The sequence below is a fragment of the Phalaenopsis equestris genome, unplaced genomic scaffold (genome assembly GCF_001263595.1).
Source record: "Phalaenopsis equestris unplaced genomic scaffold, ASM126359v1 Scaffold000002, whole genome shotgun sequence".
NCBI lineage: Eukaryota > Viridiplantae > Streptophyta > Magnoliopsida > Asparagales > Orchidaceae > Phalaenopsis > Phalaenopsis equestris.
In genome coordinates this window covers 27,773,266-27,788,114 of record NW_018164444.1, presented here as the reverse complement: position 1 = coordinate 27,788,114, position 14,849 = coordinate 27,773,266, and positions in this window count along the sequence as shown.

The following is a 14,849-nucleotide window of genomic DNA, read 5'->3' as shown; positions in this document are numbered from 1 at the left end:
AAAAAGAACTTCAGAAAAACTTTATTGGTAAATATGCTAATACTTCAATACAAGTTTAGAGAATGTAGCGATGCCTTCTTCCTTAAGTTGATTTAAATGAAGCTAATTTTTGAATAGGCATCTCCTCAAGCTTCTCCCTCAAGCTTCTCCCCACATCTTTCTTCTCCCCACATCTTTTTCTTTTTTCTTTTCTTTTCTTTCAGGATCATTTTCAATCCTTTTTTTTTTCTTTTTTTTATTTCTTTTCTTTTTTTTTATAAGTGAGGATTACTATATCTAGATAGCCTTTAATGATTTTTAACTTCACTATCCTTTTCTTAAAGTTAAGAACTTTTCACAATCCTTCACTTGATAAATTCATATTAGCTTTGAAGATTTTACGTAACTTCACTATCCTTTTCTTAAAGTTAAGAACTTTTCACAATCCTTCACTTGATAAATTCATATTAGCTTTGAAGATTTTACGTAGTTTTATTCTTTTCTTCTTACATGAAACTCTAAGATTCTTAATACTTCACAAATTCAAATTCCTTTACATAAAATGGTAAAATAAAATCTTTTTCTCTCATACTAAATATCTTAGTATCTAAAGTTAACCTTTATTATTGAAAATTTTTAACTTAAGTTTACTATATATTTTAAACATAAAAGTAGTTATCCAAAGTTAATCTCTATCACCGTAGGTCATGTTAAATTAAAGATTTTAAAATAAAGTTGATTGACGACAAATAAAATCTAGCTAATTGAAAACAAATAAAATTAAGTTTCTTTCTTTAAAAAGTAATTTTTCCCCCCCCCCCAAACTTAAATTTTTAATAGATTAAGCATGAAAACTAAAATTTTAGGGTGAAAGAAAACAATTAATACGTAAAGAAAAGACTTACATGTTTAAGATTCTAATTTTTGAAACTTAACTCTGAAATATTGGAGGTGCTAATATGAATACTACAAAACTTAAAACATTAAACAGCATATAATATATAAAATTGTTTGCTGAGGAGTTAACTATAAATTAAAAGTCAACAAAGTACTAAAAACGAATAACAATATTAAAATATTTTTCAACTTTACAACATGTCTATAATTTATAGTTCACAACACCACATTTAAATACATATCAAAGTTTCACACTTAACAATTAAACTATAATAACAACAAAAAACAACAAACAATAAACTAAATAAAAGAGTATGACTAAAAAGACATCACCACTCATCATCATCCTCATCTTCTTCTTCTACATCAATTTTTTGTTGCTGATAAAGAGTAAAGATAGGGTGACTAGGAAACTGTACTGAGTGGTCACCCCTCATGTATCTAACCATAACATCATAATATGCAGCATCATACTCAAACTTTTGTCTGGTTAAATTAACATTATGTGCATTTTTGGCCTCCAAATTTTCAATCCTGCTCTCCATTCTTAAAATATCTCCTTGTTGGATCATCATTTATTCCATAAGTCCCTAGAGAGTAAGAGTGCCAGAAGTAGAAGTAATATCCCTACTCCTACTTCCCGATCTCCATCCAACATGAGATTCATAGGTTTTAATGTTTGCAGAGGTTTTAATGATTCATAGGTTTTAATGTTTGCAGGCCCAATCAGTTTAAGAGGCTCAATCCTTTCCTCATCACTTCTAAAATTAACTCATGCCTGCTCACATAATGTGAAGATCAGGTCAGTGTCTGCTAACCCACCAGTCGTCTCACCCAAAGCAATAGAACGAGTGTTTCTATAAATAAAAGAGCTTACATCTATCCTACTCATCTGTTGAATACAGAAGTCCAGGATGGCTCTATCCTTAGTCACTTCGCTATGGTGGTACGTAGGTATCATTATGGCTGATATAAAGTAATGATAGACATTGGAGACTACATTTAACATAGAAGTAAGAAAGTCTACCTTAACATTATTCTTCACCTTACAAGCTTCTTTCCCATCATTAAAAAATGAAATAACTTCCTCGAGGGCCTCATTTGTAGTAGAGAATGCTTTGTACTAACAACTTTATACATCCTTTAACTGATAAAATTCATTAATTCTCCCAGACGTGGACATCAAAAATCTCTCTAAAGTTTGCATAGAACTCCATGACTACACCAATACTAGCCACGATAGTAAAGTAACAGAAATTCTCCCACTATCGAGCAACAATTCTAAATTATTTTCTTTGTTGTAAACAAACTATTGAAACAAATGTTAGCTTTTTAGTTTACAATTTTTTTATCATTAAAATCAACTTACCTCTTTCCTTTACTCATCCTTGGGGCCACAACAGTTTTTCTAGAAAAAGGATAAAATCCAAATAAATTCCAAAAATTTTGAAATCACAAAGTGGAATGTTCTAAGCTTAAATTCACTAAGTAAGAGTTCTTCACCAAGGGATTTTCTGAGTTCTTCACCAAGTTCTTCACCAAGGGATTTTCTCAAAATCTTCCCAAAAATTTTAAAATTTTGGATCTAGGCAATATAGATGAAGTCATAGGTGAAAATTAAAAATTTTGAGTTCAAAGTGTAGCTCTTACCAAGAGAAGATGAAATTCAAACTTCTATTCTATTTTAATCGCCTCAAATCCGAGCGCTAGCAAGCCCTAGTGGTGTAAATTAAAGGTTGAAGGTGACCGAAGTGGTAAAAATGGCATTTTTACTTTGAAAATCATAAAAATTTAAGAGATTAGGGAACTTTTGGGTCTCGGGCGTCATCGGTATCAAAGCCAAAAATTTCAATTTTTCTCCTTTTTGCAATTTCAGTTGTTTTGAATTCACACCAACATCAATTTAGTCTTTTTAAACAATAATATTCATCCTTAAAGAGTCCACAAAAAAATATTTTACAAACAACACAAAAACTAACTGTTATATATGAAATTTCAAGCTTTTACAAACATAGATTTTTTATCAGACTCACACATAAATAAAGCAAATCACACTCTAATTCAACGTCGAAATCAAGCCACAACACTAGAATGCCAAAAACTAAACTAAATATACAATTAAGGTATTATGAGTTTAAAGCAAAGAAAATTCAACACAATCACACAAAGTTTTAAAGCAACACACAAAGTTTTCAATCACACAAAGTTTTAAAGCAAATCCAACACAATTAAATTAAAAACATAATTAAATTTAAACACTAGATATTTTAACTTCTTCAATTGCTCCTTTTAATTTTCAGTACTTTCTCCTTCTCTGATATCTCCTATAGACTGGTAATTGGCGTACAGATTGTAGAAGAGTCGGTACGGGAATTGATCAGTCAAAATTTCATCGACCCATTCATTCTTCTTGAACCTTTGCACCAAACCTGCTTCAATTATTTTCGTATGATCAAAGTGTTCCTTCATGCACCAATATAAATGATCAAAATGCTAATTAAGATTTATGATTGCATTCAAAATACTCTGAAGTTCTATTTCCTTCTTCATTTTCTTCTAAAAAAATATTGAACTTCCAACTGTATAGGGCATTAAGGGTGTCGAAGCATGTGATGAATGATCTAAGATATCCAACGCTTCATTTCCATTCCAAATATAATTTTCTTCAATAAAATCCATGGACTCTCAGGGTAATAATACTTTCTCCCAACTTTCATATGCCACTTGAGATTGACTGTAAAGTAAGAAGATTTTAGAAGGATGCCCCAGTCCATATATAAGCCTATTCATAACAATACCCATAATAGATTTGACAATAATTGATCCCAGATCAATGGGCTTTCCCATTTAAAGTAATAGTTTAAAATTACACTTTCTTTTGTAACTCTACTAATTCTCGTTGTCGGGAGTAGTTTTGCAGAGATGAAGAAATGCTATTATTTAGATATCGGATTAAGCATTGAAGCGGAGAAACTAACGCACCCCTTGTCTTTGATTTCCCAACTATCATTTTCAAATGTCACAAATTGGTATACGTCATGCATCACATCTTTTGTTGGTATAAAGTTCATATAACGATAGATCGACATGCTTTCTATCATAAACATATCGTTAACTCAAGACGGAGTAAATGGTATACCCTTACCTTGAATAAAGACAACTCCTTAAATAGTTCCTTGTAGGTTAGCGTAAGATTCTTTTACGACTAGAACAACTACTGCAGCGATAGTGTAGCATAGAACATCCCACCGTCTCTGTACTATGATTTTCTCAATCTGAGAACTTGGATCACTTAATCCAAGATTGATAAAGCCTCTCTCCTTGATAAGTCTATTCATCGTGATGACATTGTCGTATAATCTCTGCGTGTTAAAACTGATGAACTTTCTTCTATGGAAAACTCCATACCTTGAAGTGTTTATGGAATTATAAGCCATGGACTTCAAAATATGGAAGTTTCTGGTCATCTAAAATCTTTTCCATGCCTTTAAAAAGACCTCTAGGCAGTTATTATGAAGTGAAATTGCGCCAAAGTTCGCCAAATTCATTCTGCACTGTCAAAACTGCACTTAGCGTTGTTGGTGCCCCCGATGGCGCCGTCGGTGCCAAAGTCAAAGTTGTGTCTGCTTCATTTTTTTGGTTCAATTCATTTCCATATTTGCATCCAATATCAGAAATTATCTCTATTTATGATATATAAGATTTGGTAGGAGTCTAAAGTTTTATTATCTTCTAATACAAAGAACAATCATTAAAGAGAGAAATAAAATATATATATATATATATATATATATATATATATATATGGTTTGTCTCCCAAAAAGCACTTGGTTTAACATTGTCAGCCCAACGTACCAATGTTTAATCTAGATGACTCAACATTAAAATTCCAATAAATTGTGGCATGTTCCCTTCAAAATAATGTTTCAATCGATGCCCATTAACTTTAAATATCTTTCTAGTTTTAGGATCTTTAATAACTATAGTTCCATAATAATATACTTTAATCACATTGAATGGTCCTAATCGTCTAGATTTCAGTTTTTCTAGAAATAATCTCAATATAGTATTAAATAATAGACCTCTTGTCCAGGTTCAAATTTCTTTTTTATAACCTTCATATCATGTCACATTTTTTTTCTCTTTATAGATTTTTACATTATCATATGTTTTGTTACTAATCTCCTCAAGTTCATTGAGTTGCAACAAACTTTTCTCACCAGCATCCTTTAGATTAAAATTAAATTTCTTAATAGCCCAAAATGCTTTATGTTCCCATTCTACCGGTAAGTGGTATGTTTTACCAAAAATAAATCTATATGAGGACATTCCAATAAGAGTCATATTGGTAGTTTTGTATGCCCATAGTGTTGTATCTAATCTAGCAGACCAATTTAATTTATAAGGATTTACAACTTTTTCTAAGATTAGCTTTGTTTCACAATTTGATATTTTTGTTAGACCACTGGTCTAGAGATGATAAGCAGTAGAGGATCTATGCATAATATTATATTTTCTAACAAATTTTTTGATCCTCTTATTCCTAAAATGAGATCCTCCATCCGTAATAATCGCTCTCGACATTCAATAACTTGTAAAAATATATTTACTTAAAAATTTAGAAGCACTCTGAGCATCACATTTAAGTACAATCATAGCTTCAATCCATTTAGATATATAATCAATTTCAAACAATATATATAAATTTCTAAATGATGGCATAAATGGTCCTATAAAATATAATCCCCACACATAAAAAATTTCAACTTCAAATGTGTAATTTTGAGGCATTTCATTTTTTTTAGAAATATTTCCTACTTGCTAACATCGATTACATGTTTTAATATATTCATTAACATCTCTAAAAAGAGTAGGTCAATAAAATCTAGATTGCAAAATTTTATGTGCAGTTCTACAAGTTCCAAAATATCCTCAAAATTCAGAATCAAGACATCATTCAATTATTTGTCAAAATTCAGAATCATGACATCATTCAAATATTTGTTTAGTTTTGTTATTAGGTACACATCTTCTAATGATTAAATCTTTACACTGTTTATATAAATGTGGGTTATCCCAAAAATAGAATTTTGAATCCTAAATAAATTTCTTTAGTTGTTGATTCTTAACATCTGGTCGGAGAATATCACTCACATTGAAATTTACTATATCGGCATACCACAGTTTATCCTTCATATCAATATTATACAATTGTTCATCAGGGAAAGTTTCCATAATTTCATTTGTAAAATTAGTTAATATTTCTTATTGTAGTATAGACAAATGATCAGCTATTTGATTATCATTTCCCTTTTTATCTACTACCTTTTTATCCCTTTTTATCTACTACCACAAAATCAAACTCTTGCAGAAGAAGTATCCATCTAATTAATTTTGGTTTAGCATCCTTCTTTTACATCAAATATTTGATGGTAGAATGATCTGTATGCACTATACATTTGGCTCCAATTAAATAAGGTATAAATTTATCTATGGCATAAACAAGAGCTAATAACTCTCTTTCAGTAGTGGTATAATTAATTTGAGCATCATTTAGAGTTTCACTAGCATAATATATAACTTTAAGAACTTTGTCATACCTATTTTTCCTAAAACAACTCCAATAACATGATCACTAGCATCACACATTATTTCAAATGGTTTCTCCAAATTAGTTGGAACTTTTATAGGAGCAGTGATTAATTTTTCTTTCAATAGTTCAAATGCTTTTATGCATTCCTTATTAAAATTAAATTTCTTGTCCTTTTTAAAATTTGGCATAATCGCTTATAATTTTTGAAAAATATTTTATATAACGCCTGTACAAACAAGCATGTCCTAGAAAACTTCTCACGCCTTTAAGCGTAGTAGGACGCAGTAATTTCTCAATAACTTGAATATTTGTTGGATCTACTTCCATTCAACTTTTAATTAAAATACTAAAAATTGACATCATACATCTTTAAAATTTCACAGGTGCATTACATTGTCCAAAAGGCATTCCACGAAAAGCAAATGTTCCATAAGGGCTTAAAAATAATGTTTTCTCTTGATCCTCAGGAGCAATCAAAATTTGGTGCTACCAAATATATCATCTAGAAAATAGTAATATTTGTATCCAGCCAATCTATCCAACATTTGGTCTAAAAAGGGTAATCAAAATTTGTCACTCCTCCTTTCTTTAAAACGCAGTGAATCAAACTTACCCAAACACTATCTGAAATTGGATATATAACTCCAGCAACTAACTATTTTAAGATTTCTTTTTTACAACTTCTTTCATTATTAGGTTTAATCTCCTCTGAGGATCAACTTTAGGTTTGTATTGTTCATCTAATAGAGTTTTGTGCATCAAATTCAAGGATTGATTACTTTAATATCTGCTAAAATCCTTCCAAAGGCCCTTTTATATCTTTTCAACATTTCTACTAATTTTTATTCTTGAATTTCAGTTAAATTAGAAAATATAATAATAAAAAATGTACATGAATCTCCTAAAAACACATATTTTGAATGTGTAGGTAATACTTTAAGTTCAAATTCAAGTGGTTTAATACTTGAAAAAATAAGATTTTTAATATCATTTTCCAAAAGGTCTAAAGTTTCATATTTGACTTGAACATAATCTAAATTCTCTTCTTTTATTTCATTCTCATCCTAAAAAAATTTTGACTTGAACATAATCTAAATTCTCTTCTTTTATGTCATTCTCATCCTAAAAAAACCTAAATTTTTTTCAAAAATTCATTTAAATCGCTCATTACTTAAATAATTAGTAACTTCCATTCTAAAACATTCATTATCTTTTTGTATCGCAGGATATTTCATATATTTTGCAGTATTAAACGTTACTTCTTGATCATTGACTCTCATTATTCATTTCCTTTTTGCACATCTATCACAGCTCTTCATGTTGCAAGAAATGGTCTCCCAAATATAATAGAAATCTCTTTATCTTCCGCCATATCTAATACAATAAAATCTACAGGAAAAAAAATTATTCACTTTCACTAATACAAAGCACATCTTCTATAGCTCTTTTTGGATAAGTTATTGATCGATCAGTGAACTGAAGAGTTACAATGGTAGGGGAAATCTCTCTTAAATCTAAATGCTTAAAAATTGATAGAGGCATTAGGTAATACTAGCTCCTAGATCACATAAGGCTTTTATAAAATAAATTTTCACCAATAACATAAGGTATTGTAAAACTCCCAAGATCTTTTAACTTTTCAAGAAACTTTTTCTGAATAATAGCACTGCACTCCTCATTAATTGCAACGGTCTCGTGATATACAAAATTCATTTTCCTGTTTAGTATATCCTTCATAAATTTCACATAACCTGATATTTTTTTGCAAATCTTTAATGAAAGGAATATTTATCAGTAACTTTTTAAGGATTTCCAAAAAGTTTATAAATTGTTTATCTTTATTCTTCTGTTACAATCATTGAGAAAATAGAGGTACATTTTTTCTAAGGAATTTTTATTGGTTTGTTTTCATCATTGTCGCTTTCAATTTCTACCTTCTCCTCCTCAACTTTAGTTTCTCTTTAGGTTCTTGTTTCCACTTTTTTTCCACTTTGTAATTGAATCACTTTAATTTTTTCCTTATTCTAATCTTTTGGATTACCTTCAACTGTACTCGGAAGAATTTCTGAAGGTCTGTTACTAAGTGCTGTAGCAATATGTCCTAATTGATTTTCAATATTCCTAATTGCAGTCCCTTGATTTTGTATTTGATTTTCATTTTTTAGCATTACTTCTTTCATAATCAACTTCTTCTCCTTAACTTGTAAGTTATTGATAAATCTAGGAGGATAATAAGGTTTATAGTTAGGATTCCCTTGGTTATTTGAATTTCTTGAGGGGTTCACCGATTTGTTATAATTATTCCAACTAAAATCAGAGTGATTTTTCTATCCAGGATTATAATAATTAGAATAAGGATTATTATTTTGATTATTTATAGTATTCAAAGTTTCATAAGATGAATGATTATCACTTATTTTTCCTATTGAATTTTCCTCTAATATTGGTGGAATTTGAGAATAGTTCACTCCAATTTGATCAATCTTTTTTGATATAATAGCAATTTGAGATGTTAAAATAGACATTGCATCATAATCATGACAACTAGCTACTCTCTTTAGATCTATGCATTGAGAGGGCCATTTAAAATTATTAGTAGTCATTTGCTCTATTAAAGAATATGCCTCATCAAAAGATTTTGACATTAATTATCCACCTACAGCAGCATCTTCAATAGATCTAAGTGATCCTACTAATCTTTTGTAAAAATGTCATTTGCTCTATTAAAGAATATGCCTCATCAAAAGATTTTGACATTAATTATCCACCTACAGCAGCATCTTCAATAGATCTAAGTGATCCTAGTAATCTTTTGTAAAAATTTTGAATTATTAACCAATCTGGTAAAGCATGATGTGGACATCAACTAAGGAGATCATTAAATATTTCCTAAGCTTCATATATTGATTCCCCTTCGAACTGATAGAAAGATATAATATCATTTCTAAGCTTAGCAGTTTTCGAGGGTGGAAAATATTTAGCCAAAAATATTTTTGTGATAGCCAAAAATTTTTGTGATAGTTCTCACCAAGTTCTAATAGATTCAGGTGCTAAAGAATTTAACCATGCTTTAGCTTTATCCCTTGATGAAAAAGAAAAAAGTCTGAGCCTGACAACATCATTAGACACTCCATCATATTAAAAGTGGCACATATTTCAAGAAAACTAGCAAGATGTAAGTTAGGATCTTTAGTAGGTGCTTCTCCAAACTAATTATTTTGTAACATTTTGATAATAGCAGGTTTAAGCTCAAATGAATTAGCAGCAACATCAAGATTTTGATTAGTCAAGTGAAGTTCATCTGCTTTAGAATTAGCATAATCTTATAAAGGTCTTTATCGATTTTCATTTATTGGATTATCTAAGTTATTCACCACTTCATTTAAATTTCTAATTTCTTTTTGTTATTTTCAAACTTTATTATTTTTGAACTTTTCTAATATTACGTTATAATTTTAAATCGTAAGGTACTAAACCTTTAGATCCAATACTACGCATAAACAAACATAATAAGCAAAGAAAATTTTCTTAAAAATTCTCTTAAATGATTTTAATTTATTTATGATTTTTTTAATGATTTTTAATTTTTTTATATATAAATTAATCACTTAATTTTTTTTAATGATTTTTAATTTTTTTTTTATATAAATTTATCAATAAATTTAAAATTAATAAAGTTGACTCTGCTTTGCAGCAACACCAAAAACTTGGTTTGTTATTTATGAATAGGAAATTAGAGCAAATTATGTTCGGATTCTACGCAAGTATATGTATCGTTATTAAGTAATACATAACTTTTTGTTTAAGTGTCAAATATCGATCCCACGGGGAAGGTTTAAATTTGAGATGATAATATAGATTAGGAATTTCACAATAATAAAGAAAATCTACTAAAATAATTTCAAATGTTTAAGGTGATATCATAATTAAATTATCAACTACTAGCAAGCCTGTAAAGTAAAGTTAAACTATAACTACTTAAGTATGTTTCTGTGAAGAAATTATCAAATATGAGAAATCATCTTTCCCACTACAATGAGTTTTTGGTTAAATTTGAGAGATAAATGGTTTGAATTTGTATTGTGTCAAATAGGAGTAAATTTAACTCTCTACCCTTAGTAAAGTGTTATAGAGAATTGTTGGCTAATCTTAGGTTTAGTCTCTAAATCCATAGTTAGCCTGGGAGGATACCGGCTCTCACTCCAGAGCTCCCACTTCCCTTCCCCTAAAGGCTAACTCTCCTTCTTTAGTTCTTAAACACTAAGACCAAATTGGGGATTTTAGTCTGTCACCCTAGAATCTCCAATTCTTCACCAAACAATATATGTTTCTCTACTTATTTGCACCAAATTCCATGAACAAAACACTCCTTCATAGACTTCAATGTGATTCTCTCTATGTTGTAGATCTCATACTCTATTTTCTGGATCATATGTTTCACAATAGATTTTAACATTTCGATTGGCCAGATCAAAAAGTAAATTAAGAACAGAGTGGAAAAATCATAATAATTTTTTTTTAATTCATCACAAATTATTAACATTTAAAATCATATAAAACAAAATTATCTCTTCATTTTACTATATCTCAGAGTAGGGAAAAGGATAAAGAAAACTACTCAGACCGCATGAGAAAGATACAACAAAATATGAATTTCATAAATAAAAGAATGTTTACACAAAAAAATAAACAAACACTACTTATCTTTAACTCTTTCTCAAAGCAAATCTTTCTCAAAGCAAATCCCTTGTAGTCTCTCTTGGACTCTTTCTCTCTTTACAAGACTCTTGATTTTCTCTTTAAAGATATATGGAAGAAGAAATCTCTCACTTGTCTCCCTCTCTTCTCAACTCGTAGGGGAAAATCACACTTAGACTCACCACACTAAACAATAGAACACTCAAGTAAACTCAATTACACTCTAGCTCCCGCTAACTACCACTTTTTTAGTGCAATTTTCACTCTAAATACATCATAATGTCGGTTCTCTAAGAGGTACCTCCAATAACTCTTCAAAACGCATCTAGATTCATCAAATCTTCTTTAATTTTGCCCAACAACAACCTTAACACCGTTAGGGCCCACGATGGCGCTGTCGGTGCCCGTGGTCCCAATTTAATTTTATATTTTCTATCAAATGGTGTAGTTGACAGCCAGTCTGGCTCCATTGGCATATCTGCTATTCCAAACTCCTGTTTCATGCTGGCGCCATTAGCGTCCTTGCTGAGTTTTTCTTCAAAAATGCCATTTTGACTCCAAATTCCATCCTTTTTGCCTCTTTTTTTCTTCGAGCCCTAAAAATCATCAACTTGCAATAAAACATAAAAATACCTTCCTTTAAAATATAATATCACTAAAAATGAGTCTAAAATATAGGTCTAAAAATGTATATATTTTTTGTGCATCATGCATCAAGTTTTTGGCACCGTTGCTGGAGAAGTAACAAAAAGTATTATTAAGTATTATATTTTATTTTATTTAAAAAATTTATAAATAATAAAAAAAATTAGAGTGTTTGTAGTTTAGTTTGAATATTTTTGTATTTAAGAGTGTTTCTTTTTTTTAATTACTTGCTTTATTTTGTTTATGCATAGTGTAAGTTCTGAAAATTTAGTACCTTATGATTTTGAACTAGAGAGAACTGTTAGAAAACTTTGAAGACAAATAAAAGAGAAAGATCATTTTAGCAAAATGGCATACAATTTTAACAATGTTGGAAATGAAAATGAACATCGCTAGAGACCTTTAAGAGAGTATGCTAATCTTATAGCAGATGAAATTTCTTTAAGAACACAAACCCTACTGTAGCTGCCAGCTGCCAATTCATTTGAGTTTAAACTTACTATTATCCAAATGGTGGAAAACAATCAGTTTAAGGGAACACCAACAATCAGTTTGGAGGAACACCAACTGAAAATCCTAACTTACATCTTGCTAGTTTTCTAAAATTTTGTGCTACATTTAAACATGATGAAGTGTCGAATGATGTTGTCATGCATAGACTTTTTCCTTTTTCACTAAGGGATAAAGCTAAGATGTGGTTAAACTCATTAGTGTCTGGGCCTACCATAACATGGGGAGATTTATCACAATAATTCTTATCTAAAAATTTTCCACTTTCAAAAACTGCTATACTTAGAAATGTTATCGCATCTTTTTATCAGTTTGAAGGGGAATCAATTTACGATGCCTGGGAAAGATTTATAGACAATGAGACTGTTGTGAGACTGTTGCACTCAACAAAGACTGTTGCACTCAACAAAGAGTGTAGTGCTAAAATTCAGAAAAAGCTTCCTAAAAAACTTAAAGATCCTAGAAGTTTTACAATTCCTCTTTCTATTGGTAAATGATTTTAAGGAAAAGATTTATGTGATTTAGAAGCCAGTATTAATCTTATGTTGTTATCAATATTCAGAAGGTTGGGCTTAGGAGATTTTCACCAAAAACTGTAACTCTTCAATTAGTTGATCGTTTGATTACCTATCCTAAAAGAGTTATAGAAGTTTTTTTGGTAAATGTTGATAAATTTATCTTTCCTATGGACTCTATTTTATTAGATATGGATGAAGATAAAAAAATTCCTATCATTTTAGGAAGACCATTCCAGCCACTAGAAGAGGTTTTATAAATGTGTAGAAAGGAGAACTAACTATGAGAGTTAGTGATCAAGAGGTTACATTTAATATTGCAAAATTAATGAGATACCTTATAAAAGAGTAAGAGATTGAAGGCTTCAACATGGATATTATCGCATATTTAAGCCATGAATATTTTAAGAAGAATTTTGAAATATTTTATTTAAGCCATGAATATTTTAAGAAGAATTTTGAAAGAGAATTTGAAAAGGAATATATGGAATATCAAGATGAGGATAAAATTAATGATGAATCTATGAAAGTGAGCAAAGTGGATTTGGATTATGTTAAGGAAAAATGTGAAATGTTAGATCTTATAGAAAGAAATAAGAATTTGATTTCATCTATTGAGAAACCTCATGAACTAGAACTAAAAACACTTCCTACACATTAGAATTATGCATTCTTATGAAATTTATCCACTTTACCTGTTATAGTATCCTCAGAATTAACTAATATGGAAGAACAACAGTTATTAGAAATTTTAAATAGATATAAAAAAGCCTTTGGATGGACATTAGCTGATATTAAAGGAATCACTCCTTCAATTGGTATGCATAGAATCTTATTATAAGATCAAAATGAACCAAGAGCTGATCCTTGAAGGAGAATAAATCTTATGATGAAAGAAGTTGTGAAGAAAGAGATTTTAAAACAATTAGATGTTGGAGTAATATAGCGTATTTCAGACAGTGCTTAGTGTCGACGCTATTTCGGGTTGGTTTGTGAGGAGTTGCCCGTAAGAAGTTGTCGGTCACCGGAATTGAAATACCGTCGTCCGCTTCGGAAGAACGTTGAAGTATGAAATCAAACTGACCTCATATTTTTCATAATTTCAAGTGAAAGAGCACTGTACCTCAAATCCTATATCTATCCCAAAGGGTAAACACAAGACTTGAGGATGAGGCTCGATCATAAATTCAAATAAACTAAGAAATATATGACATCAGTTTGTTCTACGAAACCATTTTATTTGTAAGCTGATAAGTTCCCCTATTTAATATAAAAGATTAAATAGGGTTTTTATTAAGTTGGGTTCGGACATGCTTCCTATAAGGGCAAGCCTCTATAGTTAATTACATCTCAAATGACCAAAGCCACCTAAGAAGAATCTCGATAAAAATCAAGAAATATTATTTTCAAGGATTTTCAAATGGTAGGACTCTTCAATGAGATCAGACGTAGAGGTGTGAAAGGGGATTAGTTCAAATTTGGAACATTTTATTGTAGAATCCAAAGAAGGAAAAACTAGGGGATGTCATGGATCCAGAGGAGAACCTCGGTTACTTCCCAAGCAATCCTAATATTTGGCTTCATTTTTTAGGATAAATATTTAGGTGTTTCATCCTGTCAATTTTATTAGTTAGGGCTTACATTCATGTGAAACGATCACACAAATAGCCTGGAAGATGTGAGGATTTAGGTCGTGACAAACGACAACCTCAGAATCTTATGATGAGTTAGGGCTTATATTTTATAGCAGGGCTATGCAAAGGCCTAAAGATAATGTGAGGATTTACGTTGCATAAGCAAGAAACCTCGAAGTCCTATGGCTTTGTTGTTTAAGTCTAAGGAAGGAAGATTGGTTTAGTTGGGGAAGACATGCTTTTTTGTTGAAGATGGTCGTGCTGCCCACCATGCTAGCTCCAAGCTCCTTGTTGCGACGAGTTTGAGTTATCTAACGTGTCAAGTTATAATGTCAAACCAGGTGGCCCTATGGTTAAAGTTATTTAAATTTTATGAGG